This window comes from Calidris pugnax, unplaced genomic scaffold, assembly GCF_001431845.1.
Source record: "Calidris pugnax isolate Ruff unplaced genomic scaffold, ASM143184v1 scaffold82, whole genome shotgun sequence".
Classification (NCBI taxonomy): Eukaryota; Metazoa; Chordata; class Aves; order Charadriiformes; family Scolopacidae; genus Calidris; species Calidris pugnax.
Window position 1 is genome coordinate 2,448,823 of NW_015090833.1, and position 16,506 is coordinate 2,465,328.

Here is a 16,506-nt window from a genome sequence, read left to right on the forward strand (position 1 = left end):
CCCCCCCCCCCCCTTTTTTTTATGGAATACTGTTACTTTTAGAGGGAAGGTGCTGCACAAGTAGCCAAAGAAACCAATTTAGAAAAGAAAAAGCACAACTGCACAAACCTGAAATGTGGTAACACACCTATCATTTATAAATGGAACAAATGATATGGAATATCTATCAATAGGTGGCACCACACACAAGCACCAAGAAAATGCCACGGCTGCCCCCATGCCAGCTAGGGAGAGCACACTCCAGCATTCCTCTACACATCAGATATAACAGGAGATTTGTAGTCTATACATGTCACTATTCATCATTTTCCAATATAACAGTCTTCCAGCAGTTCATTAATTTTTGAAACTTTAAAAAGGGGTGATGGAAATTCCTGTCTAAACCTGGTTCTTCTAAAATAAACGTCAGCCAAGATGGATTTATCATGAGGCTACCTATTTGAAAGGAAGGATACAAATACTACAGCCTGCCCTTCAGCGACTGCGTCACAAAGTTAGTAAACAACATGGGGGAAAAAACCCACTCAATATGGCTCAAAAGCTACCAAAATATACGTACAAATATGTTGAATTAAGATAACAGAGCAACGACGATTTGCCCTTCATACACTGCACAGTTATTCTGGGCAATAGCCTCAGTCACCACAGCCTTTCCTACTTGGTGACATCAAAGTAGAAAGACAAAAGTCTCAAGACAGTCCTGAGACCCCAGCACGAAAAACTTCACCACATCTCTGTTCCTGTTACACAAAGCTTTTATAAGACAGTGTTTAGGATGACAATAGTACCCAGTATATATTACATCAGTAAGTGTGCAAAACCACTTACAGAGCTACACAGCACAACCCATCTTTATTATGAAAATCTTTAAGTATTTATCAACTTTCCTTTCCCAAGAAAGCTACGTTAATATTCTACACATAACACAATGTTACTTAAGCAGAATTTCCCTAACCCTGCAATTCTTACTGGCACATAGATGAAGCTGTCATCCCCCCATTCCCAAGCAATAAAACAGCAGAGCTTTCCGTGCCAACGTACCTGCTTCTAAAAACCACAGGAGATCAGATAACCCACGTGTTCAGTCCTGATTAATGATCCTAGCTGGAAAAAATGTACGAGGAAACTGCCCTGTGAAAACAAATGAATAAAGCATTACAGAAATATACAAAGCTGAAAACCAGAAAGACCCTTCATTCAACGTACTTTGAATCAGTCTGCTTCAGAACACAGCCTAGCCAAAATTCCTGAAAGTGTAGGCTTATCTGGAGTTTGTAGACCCTTTTTATTTTTAAAGAATAAGTTTTTTAAAGGTCAAGCCGTTCTTCATCTGCAAGATTTATACCCTGGCCATACCAATGCCATTCCCCATCACTTGAGAATGGAATGCATTCAGGCTTTGCATTCTTTAAGAAGCTTTCAGCGTAAAACCCAACTCCCTGGAAAAACCAATAAAGGTCGTGACATGTAATTTCTTCTAGTAAGAAAACTAAAATAGGCATAAGCTTACCAAAGATTTGAGGTAAACTAGAAAGAAATGTAAAGCATGCTGATTTTGACCAAAATTATTGTTTTGAACCACGCATGTGTTATCTGAATACAGCAATTGCAAAAACCAGCTGGAAAACCCTCTGCATGGAATTTTCAGACCAAGCTCACTGTTCAGTCAGCTAACACTTATAGACTTTTTTTTTCCTTTTAAGACTTGTGACATATTTCTGAACATATTTTAGAACTGACATCGGGTATCGTGGCACGGTAAGAATTTATAACTCTTCCTACCCATCACATTAGGCTTTAAGACAAGCAGCTCAATCTCACAAATGAGGTGACAGTTCAAGCCCTCTGCAATGTGCAATGAAACAAGTGCCTGCCACTCAAGACAGCATCACTGCTAGAATCATGTAATTAATAGAATAAGTTGCTGTACTTAATTAATTAAGAGCTTCTGATTAGCGAAGATACACATACCTGCACTATTTACTAATAAAATCCAGTTTAAATTTACAAAACATACTTTTTCTGTGTGTGTGGTCAACAAGCGAAGGCAGATGTAGAGCAATTCAATTCCTTTCATGGCTGCTCACCACCACATGCAGATGTTGTTACCCGCAGGGAAACCAGACAAGAGTAGCTCCAGCTCCTCCACTGTTCTGTACCCGGGGTTCAGAGAAATGCTGAACCCAAAATACCTGCTACCTTCACCCATAGGTTCTCCACAGTGCCTCTTACTAACAAATGCTGGAAGCAGCAGAGCTTTATCAATGGCTTAAAAGAATCATTTCACCTCTCCAGGGGAGAGAAATTGCCTGCTCTGAAAGGATTATTTAAGCCCTACCTCACTAATTAGTTCCCACTGTTCTTGCCTCTAAATATGCAATGCGGTCCCAAGAAAGATTATCTACAGCACTGACAACAGGACCATTTGCAGGAACTAATTGCTGTTCTCATTTCTATGGACTTCAAAGACACCCCCCCATCACCACCACTGTACAAATACTCACCAGCAACTGTGTGAGCTCCTTCCTAAAGGAAAAGGTTAGAGCACGGGAGGTAAATGCATCTGAGACAATTCTGTCCTACTGACAGCAACAGCGTATTCATAGTGCTCATAAAAATTCCCTACGCACACCCCAAATTGCAAATAATAGTAATTATGCATTTGTTACATTTAACACCAAATACAAATGAAAACAGAAAGATCAAATGTCTTCCTAACCCGTAAATTCAGAGGAATTCAGCTGAGAACCACAACAGCCTCCACACAGCCCTTTTCCATGACCAACCAGAAGGCTCATACCATCAACAGGTTCCCTTTTGAGCACGAGTCCAGTGGAACATCAAGCCTGCACACCAGAACCTGAGAATCTCTGCTAAACCACAAGGTGTATCCTCTGAATAACAAGCACCTTCACTGTTAAAGGCTCCAAAAATGACTGCAGTAAATAAATAAAAACATTAATCAGGTTTCATTACTTTTTCTTAAAAGTATGAGAACAAAGTAAGACTCAAAGGCCTGCTGACCAGTCCGAAGTCACAAAAACGTTCTCCCACCAACTCCTCGCTATCTATTCCAAACAGCAGCCCACACCTCCAACGTTTTCAACTGCACATCAACATTTCCACATTCATCTCTAACGAACCCTAAGAAATAAGATCTAAAAATATTTTGCAACTGTGTATTTTGGGGATGGGAGGGAAGAAGTGCAAAATACAAGAAAGAGTTCAGCAGGACAGCTGAGGAACAGCTGAATCACTGCAGGCACGAGTTCTGCTCACAGTGCTAAGAGCCCAACTGACCTGTGCACCACACAGTGATCATCCTGAAGCCCTTTTCAGGTCAGGTTATTCTTTGCCTCAGCTGCAATTACCAGCTCCGAACTCTTTCTTCACTCACCTACACCCACCTTCTATTCCTGCAAGGTCACAACATTGTTTATTTTACCTACGCTCAGCTACAATCAAAATTACTCTTCTAAGTGGGCTTACATTCCCAGCCAGGATTTAAGAACAGCTAAAACCATGCAAGGTCCTTTACCATGGAAATGAAATGAAAACTATTCTAAGCACAAAGACTCCGGTTTCCATCCATCCTTATCCTTCTACTTCCTTACAACGGTACACACTTGGTTCAGAGATTGTTACAAAGAGTATTTTTTAATATACAGGAAAAAAAAACCAACTTAAAAGCAGTGAATTTCAGAGATGTCCATATGGGAAATGGAAAAAGGTCAAAGTCTTAGCTCTAGTTTCTATCACTTAAGAGATCATACTGCTTCCCCAAACACTGCTAGCTTAAAGGAGTTTCAGCTAAAATGTAAGGCACACTAACTGAAAAGAAACCTGTTTCTAAAGTAGGTGTTAGTGAATTACAACAGAATGAGGAAACTGAACCAGCATCAGGATGCTACATGCCAAACGCAGGATGCTGGCAGCTCTGTCAGCTGATAACAAGGATAAAAACAAATTTTGCACGTCCTGTACATCATAAGCAAACTTCTACAAACAGCACTAATGAATCCTAGTGTTTGTAGATTGCCAAACGCAGGATGCTGGCAGCTCTATGCCAGCTGATAACAAGGATAACAACAAGTTTTGCACATCCTGTACATCATAAGCAAAATTCTACCAACAGCACTAATGAATCCTAGTGTTTGTAGATAAAAAAACAGAAACAATTTATTTACCTATTCTTGCCAGATGTATTATATTGCATGAGAAACATTTCCTGAAAGATAACATTTCAATCTGTATTTTCAGCCCAAAAAGCCAGATGGGGAGATAGAAAAAACAAGACCTGCCGTGTAGTGGACTGAGGGAATCCCCACAACAGCCACAGAACTGAACTGGAAAGCTCTTTGTTCAAAGGAAGGAACAGCCAGAGCTATTGAGAAGCCCAGTTACACGTCCATTGATACTCACTGGCCTAAGCAGAGAACACTGGTGTCTCAGCTGCATTTCTGGTAATTGTATCCTCAATTACCAGCTTTCTTCACGGAAAGGCTTATCCAGCATTGGAATGGGCTGCCCAGGGAAGTGGTTGAGGCACCATCCCTGGAGGTGTTCAAAAGACGGGTTGACATGGTCCTCAGGAATATGGTTTAGTGATTTTTTTATTGCTTATTTCTTATTTTTTTGTCAGAGTTAGGTTGATGGTTGGACTAAATGATCTTTAAGGTCTCTTCCAACCTAGACGATTCGACAATTCTGTGATTCTAAAGGAAGAGATGGCAAAGGCTGATGAAGCCCCACAGAACGCGCTGTTCCATCGAGTCTGGAACTGGTCTCTCCAGGTATGGGAGAGGCAGATGCACGAAGCCAGCAGGGAAATTGGGCTGCCAATACCTTATCTATCTTGCAGCCAAGCTGGTTCTGCTCCCCAATGCCATTATTCAATTCCCTTCTCATGAAAATGACTAACCTGTGCTGTAGTTCTAGTCTAAAATGATTACATTCTTCACTAAACTCTGCTAAAAGACTAAATCCTACAAGTTTGTCCTCCTGCACCCAGCACACAGCAACTGGACATAATTGGGTCACCTAATTTTCCTGTGTTTGGCAGGCACAGGGAATGAAATTTAGTTCTCATTTATTTTTAATACGATTCACAAGACAGAATAATAAATGAGAAAGATCTATATAGTACAGCCAAAATTGCCAGCCCAGCTGGCAAAAAATTTTGAGTTTAAAAACATTCCCTGCCTTTCCCAAGCAGCAGAGGAGGTTGGTCAGTAGTAGAATGGAAAAGCTGTCCTGTTCTTCAGCACTTCATCCCCCTGCAGGGACCAGGCAGAGCCCAGCACATCCCCATTCTGACCCCCGTCCGCCCAAACCCACCTCTCTCGTGCTGGGGAAAGAACATGCACAATCCTGTCCCCTCGGCAAGAGAAAGCGTAAATATCGTGCAAACCACACCAGGTTGAAGCTACACTTTCTAGCAAGGCAGTTAAATCAGAGATGAGAAGAAACTGGTCATTGGTTTAAATCCAGAAGGTGTGGGTACGTCTACATCGAAAAACAGCTGGGCCACTTCACAGGTGTGTTATCGAAGGGGATTAACTATTTTTAACTTTTCCACTAGTATTAAGAGATGCTTCCCTCCTCTCCACACTTGGCCTGAAAAAGTTTATAATGAAAATACAATATAATCCTTCCCAAAAATGAACTAAGAGACTATACCAACTTTCTCTTCAATTATTGACCCTGGACACAACAGCACAGGATGTAATGAAAAAATATTGCCTCTGCCTCCCCCCCTTCTTTTTTCTTTACTAGAAACCTCAGCTACTATGTTTTCACTTTATAAAAAACAGAGACAGGAGAAATCTGTACTCAGAGTTCAACTACTCTGTTTTATGAACAGATGGAAACAGCTCCTAAGGAAACTCAAGCTCACTGGCAAGAACCATTTTGATTGAATCCTTTCAGGAGAACGATTCCAACACAGAAACTCAAAATGACAGCATTTCCCTCACTTCCACCCATACTCTTACGAATTCAAAACCTGGAAGGGCTTCTCTGCTGGACAATGCCACAGAAGGGTTCATAATAAAGAACTTCTAAATTACTCCGACTCCCCCCCCTTAATCCCTTTTCAAAAAAAAAAACCACAACCCGAAAATGTTCACATCCCAACAGGAATTAAAAAAAAAACACTAAAAAACTCTACGTCCATAAATTTTGCATAAAGCAAACTACTTAAGTATCCCATTTAATTTTAAAGACATACTTATTTAATGCAATGCGAAAGCAACATGAGCTTTTGTTCCTTCAAATTACATATTACCCCCAACACTGTAGTCCTGTAACGCTGCAATTCCTGACATCCACATTTCACTGCTTTGGGAAAAAACGAAGTGAAATGGAGGAATTTGTAAAGCCTAAATTAAGAAGGAAAAAAAAGGCAGTAAACCGTCTGTAAATCTGAGTAATATTTTACATAGTCAGTCTTAATATTTTAGGGTACTTATGGGAACCATCTGGCAAGCTTTTTAAGTCACAGTTGACCACCTCTTTAATATTGGTATCATTTCCAGTCATAGCCAAACGAAATTCAACAGGAGTTAGTTCACCTACAACGTGGGGTGTTTTTTTTTTTCTTGAATCTGTCTGGTTCTGTTCAAGGCAGCTAAAAACCTCAATTAAGGGGACAGGATTATAAAAGCTCAGATAAGGAGTTATGGTGAATAAAACCAACCGCTGCAGGTTTCCTTTGCGCGACACAAATTGAGTTAACAGCCAGCGTGAAGAGGTGCCTTTAGCTCCACGACATCATTATCCAGGGTTAAGCCATTACCCTCCACACTTCCACGGTGGAGTACTTCAGTGGTTAAAACACGGTCACACTGGGAAGCTTGTCAGCACAAGGAGATGCTGCACCTTTAAGCCTTGTTAATTTGCAGATGACATTTTACAGAGAACAGCCAGAGCCCTAAAAACCTTCCAAGCTGCAGCCTGAAACCTGAAGTCAAAACCCTGCTACAAATTTTCCTCTAATTCAGTCTGACTCATGACCTTCAGTCACAGGCAGCCGGAGACTGGATTAATTCCCATCTCCAGAGGGATGCGACAATGAAGAATTCATAACAGCTACCTATTTATAGGTGAACAGGGAGAGGTGAAATATTCAATGTGGGGATTTCTGTCTTCATTTCGATGCTCAGTGTTACCTTTTAGCTGACTTCAGAATCTGAACCCCAGTGTCAGATTTTGGTCAATTTACAGCTGGAACTCCAGATGCAGGTTCACATCTCTTAAATGTTAGATCTAATTTTTTTAACAAAACAGTACAGCCCTTACTCTTGAAGGGTGATGAGAAACAGCCCAAAACGCAGCCATTTAAACATGAAAAAAAAAAATCTATAAAAACAAGCAGGTGGGTTTCTTTCCAGTGGTGGATCACCTTTCAGAATTTCAAAAAAGATTTCAAAACTAGTAATGAAGTACATTCAAAAATGCTTCCCAATATACTAAGCCAGTTCTTACATCAATGATCAAACTAACTGTAAAAAATAAAATAAATCCCACCATTATAATCACCATGTTCATTAAAATTAATGCTTGCCTCCTGACCGTCAGGCACACACAGACCAGGTGTTTATTTTTTAGCAGCAATCTCTCAAGGAGAAGAGATTTCTCATGTCTCATACAGTTAAAAGAGGCAGCAGAGGTTTTTGGGTGGTTCACGTCAGGCAACTTGAAGCTTCTGAAATTTAATGTAGTAACAGCAGCAAAAACCTTGAAAAAGGCTTTCATTTCACAATGGCATTCACACTTCAAAGAAGAATTTGTCAAAAATTCTTTAAGAAGGTGACAAAACTCAGTCACCTGAGCGAGCTACAGCACTTCATACACAAATCCTATCCCACTCAAAGACAATTCTGAAAGAATATTACGATACTTTACTCAAGATGGTCTCCAACAACCGGCCCGACGAGTGCTGCTCTTGTCCTCACCATCAGCAGGGCTCACAGAGCCTCCTGGCCTCGTCCCCTATTTATAACAAAGCTACAAATCCTCCTGACAGGAAATTGGGTGCTAATGATAGATAGTCAATGATGTTAACTACCAGGTATCCCACACAAGAATTACTGCTGTAAAAAAGTGTTACGTGTCCCTCCTCAAAACCAAACAGCGCGGCAAAGCTTTCTATGGATCACTTCATCAATATTCTGCCTCTTCAGAAACAGAAAATGAAGTTTCCAGCAGATAGGCATAACAAATTTGAGATGCTTTTTCCTTGTTCTTAAGAAATTATCTTTATTTTCATAGATGGATTTTAACTCAAATCATAAACCAGTGAAAAAAACAGTAAGTAAACATTTTATCAACAGATTACAAGAATCAACAAATTATTTTCAATATATCTATCCCACTTTTATAGGGTAGGCGTGTACACATTGTACAAATACATACCCATATAACACCTCCACCTATGAAGTATCACCTTTTTTGACCATTAATTATTGACACAATGACAGAGCAGCACGTCTGCTCTATGATCACTGCAGAAACTGAACCAAAGCCAATACACAGACACACAAGAGCGAGACCATTAATTGTGGTCACTTCATTTCTCATAATGTCAATCAGCATTATGACCCAAGTCACGTTTTCAGAGAGGCTCTGTAAGAAGTGGTGACGCTGCACCCACGGTCCTTCGAAGACTTATAGACCATTAGCATTAAAACTGGCCTTTACTGAAGACTGCCATTCATATGACAGAAACTAAACTCAACAGGCTAAAAAAATAACACATGGGACACAAACACCCTACACACCTGAAGCATAAACACTGATAACAAATTAGTTGTCTGTAGAGGCAAGAAATTGATTCCGTTTTCATAATGAACCTAAAATAAGCCTACACAGAGTCCAGCATCCAAACTGATGCAGGTGTGTGTGTGTACGTGCTGAAGGTGCAGGAGGTTCTCTCTGCCTTCAGTAATTCTTGAGTGGCTTGAAATGGAACAGGAAACAGGAATGTGCATGAACAAGGACACATTCAGAATTACCAGCAGCACTAATGGAGAAACACTTCAGTATTTGGGATGCTTCCAACCAAATTGTTTCATTAATACTGCATTGGTACTCAGATTTTTGAAATTAAGCTGCCTTGAAATTAAAATACGTTTAGTGCACAAATTTGATGTTTCAGTCATCCGTAACAGAAAGGCAAGTGACACCACTAACCCATCACAAACCACAACAGCCTCAAGTCAGAATAGGCCAAATTCCAGTAACTATCTGTAAGCAGTTAAAATAACAATAACATTTAATTCCAGTTTACGAGGATGCAGTAAAAGCCCCCAAAAAACACAAGTACCATATTTGGAGTTGAACTGCCTGTGGTCTAGCGACCAACTTCTCAGCAGCTTAAGCACTGCATTGTTATATTTAACCAGAAAGGGCAGAGAGCATGAGCAATGCCCCCTGGAAGGGCTTCTCTCCCCTCCACCATTATATTTAGAGGCGTTTCTTGGGTACTCACTCACAGGGTATCTCCCCACAGATGCCCAGCATATTAGAGATAGCTTGCAATACAAAACGTGACCCACGCTGCCCTGTAATTTATACCAACATCTGAACATCATTAATGCCAGATCATAGGCATTTTTACACTGAAAATGCCCACAGATCTTTTACAGATTATGGTTAACCAGGTTTTTTAAAGCAATTAAGACATGAGCTGTTATTAGGTTGGTGACTACTTAGCATTTTAATATTTTGCAATGTTCTATCAAAGTACAGTGTTAGGACCACAGACTCTTACATTAATAGTTCTTGACTACCAAAATTGCCTAACTAGTGGACAACATGACTTATTGTTGTGGCCTTGTACATCAATAAAGTTTGCTGTAAAATAGTGATAAATACAGCCCTACTTATCTGGCCTCTTTAGAGAAGGAAAAAAAATAATTTAAAAAAAAAATCTTCTGTGCTGCTTTCCCCATGAGTGCTCTGCATAACCCAAAAAGAAAAGCAGGTTCAGTTTTGAATCAATGTATGCTTAATATTATTGAATGATATTGGCAAGAGACCCTGCTTCTAGAACCTTCATACAACAATATTCCTTGAGAACTTTCCTCAGTAGCGTTTTATAAACTGGTCTAAATTGCAGTCTTAAACATACGTGCACAAGTATGGCAGTTCCTCTCTTCTCTGAAGGACTTACTAGAACCAAAAAGCACAAGAAAAGGATTTTTGTTACCTTCTTTAGGTCAGCAAACAAGACCACACTGCGAAGATATCTGATGGAGAGAGGAGGAAGGAAAAAAAATCCTTGTGAATTTTAGGAGACTTAACATTCACAAGTTTAAAACAAATTCCTAATTACACACCAATTTTGCCAAAGACATTTTGCTTTCCACAGTTTTTGGTAAAGTAGGCTTACAAGAAAGGAAACCTTGCCTTCCAGAGCTTTCCTATTTGTAAGGAAAAGGGATGCAATTTCCTTCCTCCCTAGCCACAATTTTCAATGTTACCTTAATTACATTAGCCCTGAACTGTGAAATAAACCTGTCTGAGGTCATTGGTTTGACAGCACAAATCTCCTTTTAGCACTGCTGTACAAACAGACACACACAAGCTGGAGAGAAATCAACTACTGACTGCAGAGGGTTTTTTAAGGGTTATATCAAGCCCCAATCAGTGCTGGATCTGATTAATTTCAGAATACAATGAAAACTGGAAGAATCACAGGTGAACCCAAAAATGCACATATGTTAAAGGTGACCAGGTTGAGCGGCACGGAGAACGGGATGAGGAATTGCATGACAATTTTGATTTATTCAGAACTCAACACTAATGAAGTGAAATACTTAAACTGATTACTTCAAGATCTCCTATATACGTAAAATTTGGTGCATTTACAGGATAAATGGCAATTGCTCCCCTGAGAATGGGAGCGTCTCCAGACAAAATAGTAACTATTTGGATTAATCCAATTCCAATATATACCAACAATAACAAAGGGTGTTAGCCCAGAGACCATTATCAACAATGCTTGAGACAAGTTAGAAGTACTGTAAGATTCCAGACAACTTCAGGAAGTTTCCAGGAGCCATACACAACAACCACTGGTTTCAGGCAAAAGGGGGAAGAGAATTATTGGGGCTTCAGACAGATTTCTGCACTACCCACACTGTTAGTACAATTACAGGGCATCTTTATCATATTTAATTTCTCAACAAAAGGCAGGAGCTTATAGCTGTTATGTCAAAAATTGCAGCTACCAAGAATAGAACAATTAAATGGATATATTAAGAACAAGGTGCCAAAACTGCATTTCCTCACACACACTACTACACATACAGAATTTTATTTAAGGTTTAAAACATACTCACCTAGTGAACTAAGAATCACGACAGTGAAACGTTAAGAAAACTGTTACAGCTTTATGTGAAATGTGAAAGGTTTATTTTGCAGAGTCCCCTGTAGCTGCTGGCCAAATTTTCAGTAATAAAAGTTCTGTTTAAAAAAATCTGATGTTTCTTACCCCTGAAGTAGAGCACAAACCTTTCACGAATTCCACATAAACCAATGAGTATTATTTGGCATCTACAGACATTCCTGAAAAAAAGCAGCTAAGCAGATGTGAATGCTCCCATTTTTCTCAATTTGGCATCAACTCCTAAAGTTAATTATATTTTAAGTGTGTTATGGCTGATCACTTTTGCATAAACATTCAGTTACTGTGTTTATTTTGAAGTCTGATATTGCCTTCCCTGACCAACTGAGCCAAGTTGCCAGGACACAATGAAATTTGCAGTTTTCCAGCACACTCAAAGTTAGGAAACTCTCTTAAAATTACATTAGTGCAGCAACAGGCACCAGAGATCCCCACAGATGCATTAAGCCCTTCTCATTTCGACAAAAAGCCTTCCATCTGTAGTTCAGCTGAAACTCTTTCAGTATTTGGGCTGCTGCTCTACAGAAACTCTCCTGCAAAAATTTAGGTCACGTCTCCTTTAAGTACAGATGGGGGTGTGTACATGGATACTTATTTAGAGCTCAATGAAATTAATGAAAAGCTCCTCACCAACTTCAATGTGCATTGAATCAGGACCTGGATGAGTTCAGAGGCAAAACAATTACACTTTAATTAAACACCTTAACATTCTTGTGAAGCAGTCAACTAATTTTATAGCAGGATAAACTGAGTCAGAAAGTTTCAGAGCTTGGTCATGGTCATAAACAGTTGATTGCTTAACATGCTTCCGTATATGTAGTTACCCTCATAACATACAGAAAATAGACTTTCTGAAAAAAGTCAAATACATTCTTGGTCTACATACTTGCAGAAAATAAAACAGAATAACCTGAGGCAAGTGCAATGGTTGTACAAATCTATTGGCTCCAATTCTGCTCCCCAATCAGTAGCTAATTTAGTCAGTCTCAGGAATTCCAATAATGCAAGAAGTTGAAATTTTTAGGGGTTTTTTCATGGCAGTTTATCTCCAGATAGGGTTTTTAGGCTGTGGAGTGTGTTTTTAAAATAGCATTAATAATTACAATATATATCTGTTCATTTTTTTAAATGAAAAATAGGCTTGGCAGATTTGATACTCTGTAAAACAGAATATTTTTGAAAATACTTATTGAAAAGCAAGAAGTATGATTTCACTTCCTACATTCAAATGGAGATTTACACTGTACATAAAGACTGTAACATCCTGTTAAATCACCAGCAGTGAGCAGAAACAAGACATTAACTTTCCTCATTCCTTACATCGTGCTTCCCCAACACCGAGTCTGAAAACAAATCCCAGAGTCAGGAGAATGTTCTCCTTATTCAATTACCAACTAACTTTTTTCGGTTATTTTTCTCATCTTTGATTTCTTCTCACCTATTAACACTCCGTAGCTTTGCTCATTCTGGTCTATCTGCTCTCTTATGGCAATCCAAGTTCATGGACGGGCCACGGCTCTTTAAAGGGAAAAAGAACTGTAAGTCTCATCCATTCTCAGACATAAAACAGCATCAACAATGGTAAACAAAGTGCTTTGGGTGGTTTTTTTTTCCTAAATTAAGTTTGTTGGTAAAAAGTTTTTAGCATATTTAAAAGCTATTTACGTATCATTTCTCACACATACGTCATTAGAAAACAAGCCATTAAGACCATTAGACTACCAGCATCTGAGCAAGTGGAGCAGGTGACAAAACATTTTCATTCCAATAATTTACATCTTTGGTGAACACCAACATCAAAACACAGACAGTACCTGGACCTATTTGTGTACTTCTATACATGCAATAGCTTTACTGGAACTAAATTAATGGATACGATTGCTTTACCAGCAAATCAGAACTGTCAAACTAAACAAAAAATAATCTCTCTTTAATATCTGTGATGCAGAGAGTTATTTTAAAAGAATTTTTTTTAAGCCACTATGAATATGAATTATGTATGGTTTCTGCTTATATAGTTTAACACGGAAGACAAGAATAAATCAAAAAAATACATATATACATATACATTGAGATAATCTTACAAGATATGACAGATTTCAGTTAGCCTATGGGAAAAACATACAGAACTAAGTGTTTTTTTAAAGAGTACTGAATTAAAACTATTCAACACTATTATTTCTGACATCTTTCTTATTACAAATCCAGGTTTGGTTTTGGCTGAATTTCCCACCATATCATTCCATAAGTACCCCGTTGTGTTCTTTATTTAAACTACCAATTGGCTTTACCATCCTGACTGTAAACATCATTGTAAAATACAACAGAAAAAGTAATTTACTCTCACTATATGAAAATTGAATTACAACCACCTTCTAGCTGTAAGACTTATACCAACGCCCAGAATTGAAACTTTTGGCATATGTATTAGGATTACAATTTTTCCAATTAAAACCATTGACATGGGGATCCACCGCTCCTGCGCTACGCACACAACGGTGTGGTACAGCTCTAACAGCTGCTGCTGTTCTTGTTGCATTTCAGCAGGAAATCCAATCTGGTGACAGCTCGCGATAAAAAGAGATACAGTTTTGCATTTGCATTAATACAGAAATATTTCTGAAGATACCCAGTCCTCCTTTTTCGGAAAAAAAACCCCAACAACTCTACTGGAAGTTTCTCCAAGCATATTCAAGAGCAGGCTCCCAAAGCCTGCTGCCTCTCTGTGTGCACAGCACTTGGGTGCATTTTTGACGCTTAAAACTAGGTCAGATGCTCAGGAGCGATGCTTTGTAGTCAACATCAAACTCACCAACTGAAATCCTTCCTAAAAATCACAAATGTTTATGTTGGTTACAGATGACAAAAAATCTGGAGAGGAACTCATATTAAACTAATAGAAATGGAGCTATTTCACAGTTGTTGTTTCCCAGGCAAAGCATTACCATTAGTTCCACCGTACCAATGGCATTCAGACATCACCTTTATCCGCCTGTACGCGACTGCAGGGTGACTTTGGATTTTTAGCAATAGATGTATATCACAGTCAATGTCTTCAATTACAAAATGTAGGGTTTGTTTCAGTTCACTTTTGGTTTTGTTTGGAAAATAACCCAAAAATTGTTTTGGAAACTTCTCTCGCAAAGTTACAGTACTCTGCAACCCCGGATGGAAGCAACAGAAATTCATACAACTACAGATTTCCCATAAAACTGGGGTTCAGAACTTCACACTTAACGTTATTATGTTATGTATCTAGAGAAGTATAAGAGTATTAACCAATTCTTGCTAAGATAACAGACAGAGGGTCAGCAAACCCCCCTCTCTCCCCACAGCCCTGCCAGTGTGGTACACGGAGCTCCTGCGCACAACCACAACCAGGCATTCATTCAGGGAAACCACAACTGGGGGGTTCCTGATGTGCATTTATTACTACGACTCCTGTCAGGTTATAGGATGATTTTCCTGGTGAAGATTTCAGTATCTTCCCACTTGGATGTCAAAAAGAATCCTGAAAGCACTTAATGTCCCATATAACTTTTCCTAACTTTTGTTGCAGTACTTAAAATGAACTAAAAGACAGCTACTGCTTTGAAGCAGTTTTGGGTAAGCCACAAAACTTCAGCCAACCAAGTCAACTTGTTCACAATGGCTTTTACTTTTGTATTTGTTCAATCCTCCATGCTTCCTTATCAATTTACACTATTATGATGCACCACACCAACTAAGAGAACGTGCAAATCATTTACCAACAATTCTAAATTATACTTAAGAAGCTGTCGATTTCTACCAAGATGCCAGAGACGCAGTAACAGATGATGCTTTTTTAGCTAATGTCAACCTGAAGCAACTCCCATGTATCTCAAGTACCCCTGACACCATTTTCCAGCTGAATCTGTTTGTCAAGGCAAACAGTAGCTTTTAGATTGGTAAGAAAATCAGTCTGCTTTAAAAAAAAAATAACAGAAATACATAGTTTCCTATATGCCCCCTCACGTTGAATACCCTTCCTTTCAAACTAACCCCCCAAAGTACACAGTGTGGCCTCACTTTTCACAATTGACATGGAGTTTGTCCTTCATCAGGCTATTTCACATCACACATGAGCTCCAAAATTACCAAGGGCAAAACCTGACAGCTTGCAACTTCAGTAGCCAACAAAAACCAAACATAAAACTTTGATTTTGTAAATGTATTTAAAAATTATATTCATAAAACACTCAACAAACATGCCTATCACTACACTGCAGCCAACTTGGATCAGAGAACTGAACTTGTCTATCAGAACACCTAACTTGCCTCCAATGTCTGGGTTTTTTTTTGGTTTGGTGGTTGGTTTTTCTTTCTAAACCACCACATCTGCAGAATGTCTCGCTCCCATCTCGCAGAGCATCAAAGCTTAATTTGTTCAATGTGCCAAGATGCGGAACGGTCAAATAAAAGATGATATACAACAGAGCAGAATAAGTCTCTTCTTGAGGAGAAAGCAAAGGCAAGCCTCAAAGTCAAACGTACCCTGACGAGGCACATCTGGATGTTAAGCAGAAACTAATGCCAACTCTCATCTCCTTTCTGGAGCGCTAATGTGTTCTGATTTGGGGAATGATGCTGTTAATTCTCTCTCTTACCTTTCCAAGGGATACAGCACTATCGTGTGCCAACCAATCTGTACACTAAATTAAAAGTTATGGAGTCCTGCTTCAGATGCTCCAGAAACACAGTTTGTAGCCAATACAGAAATCACCTCCCCCTCTATTAAACGCATTTTTCCCACGCGGGTGAGGGGTGTCTCATGCCGAGGGCCGGCCCCCGAGCGGCCCCGCACACTTTTTGGGAGAGAAGCGGGGTCTGCCCGCAGCCGGCCCGTCCCGGTGCGCTGTCCTATCGCCCGCTGTCGCGACACCTGCCCCCCCGACGGCTCTACGTGGGAGTGACTTCCCCTGCCGCAGAAACGCGGCCATTGCTGGGGTGGGACACCGCCGCCGTCAAACAGGGTGCTACATGACGTAAGGGATGATGCCAGAAAATTAAAAAAAAAAAAAAAAAAGGCACCTCCCGTACCTGTGCGGCGGGGCCCACGGCCTGCCAGCGCCCAC

At 39.7% G+C, this 16,506-nt stretch overlaps 2 protein-coding genes across 3 annotated transcripts in view; both read right to left on the reverse strand.

The window, feature by feature from the left end:
* CTNNBIP1 (catenin beta interacting protein 1) overlaps positions 1 to 12,928 on the reverse strand; it is a 29,667-nt gene extending 16,739 nt beyond the window's left edge. Inside the window, exons 1-3 of one of the 2 annotated variants that reach the window (XM_014941396.1) lie at positions 12,849 to 12,928; positions 10,211 to 10,250; positions 1,042 to 1,131 (exon numbers count right to left, since the gene is read on the reverse strand). The gene's annotated coding sequence lies outside the window, so the exon portion shown is untranslated. The remainder of the gene's footprint in view (positions 1 to 1,041; positions 1,132 to 10,210; positions 10,251 to 12,848) is intronic. The other variant, XM_014941394.1, reaches the window with a different exon arrangement.
* LZIC (leucine zipper and CTNNBIP1 domain containing) overlaps positions 1,109 to 16,506 on the reverse strand; it is a 31,608-nt gene continuing 16,210 nt past the window's right edge. The window contains exon 8 of the mRNA XM_014941392.1: positions 1,109 to 1,131. The gene's annotated coding sequence lies outside the window, so the exon portion shown is untranslated. The remainder of the gene's footprint in view (positions 1,132 to 16,506) is intronic.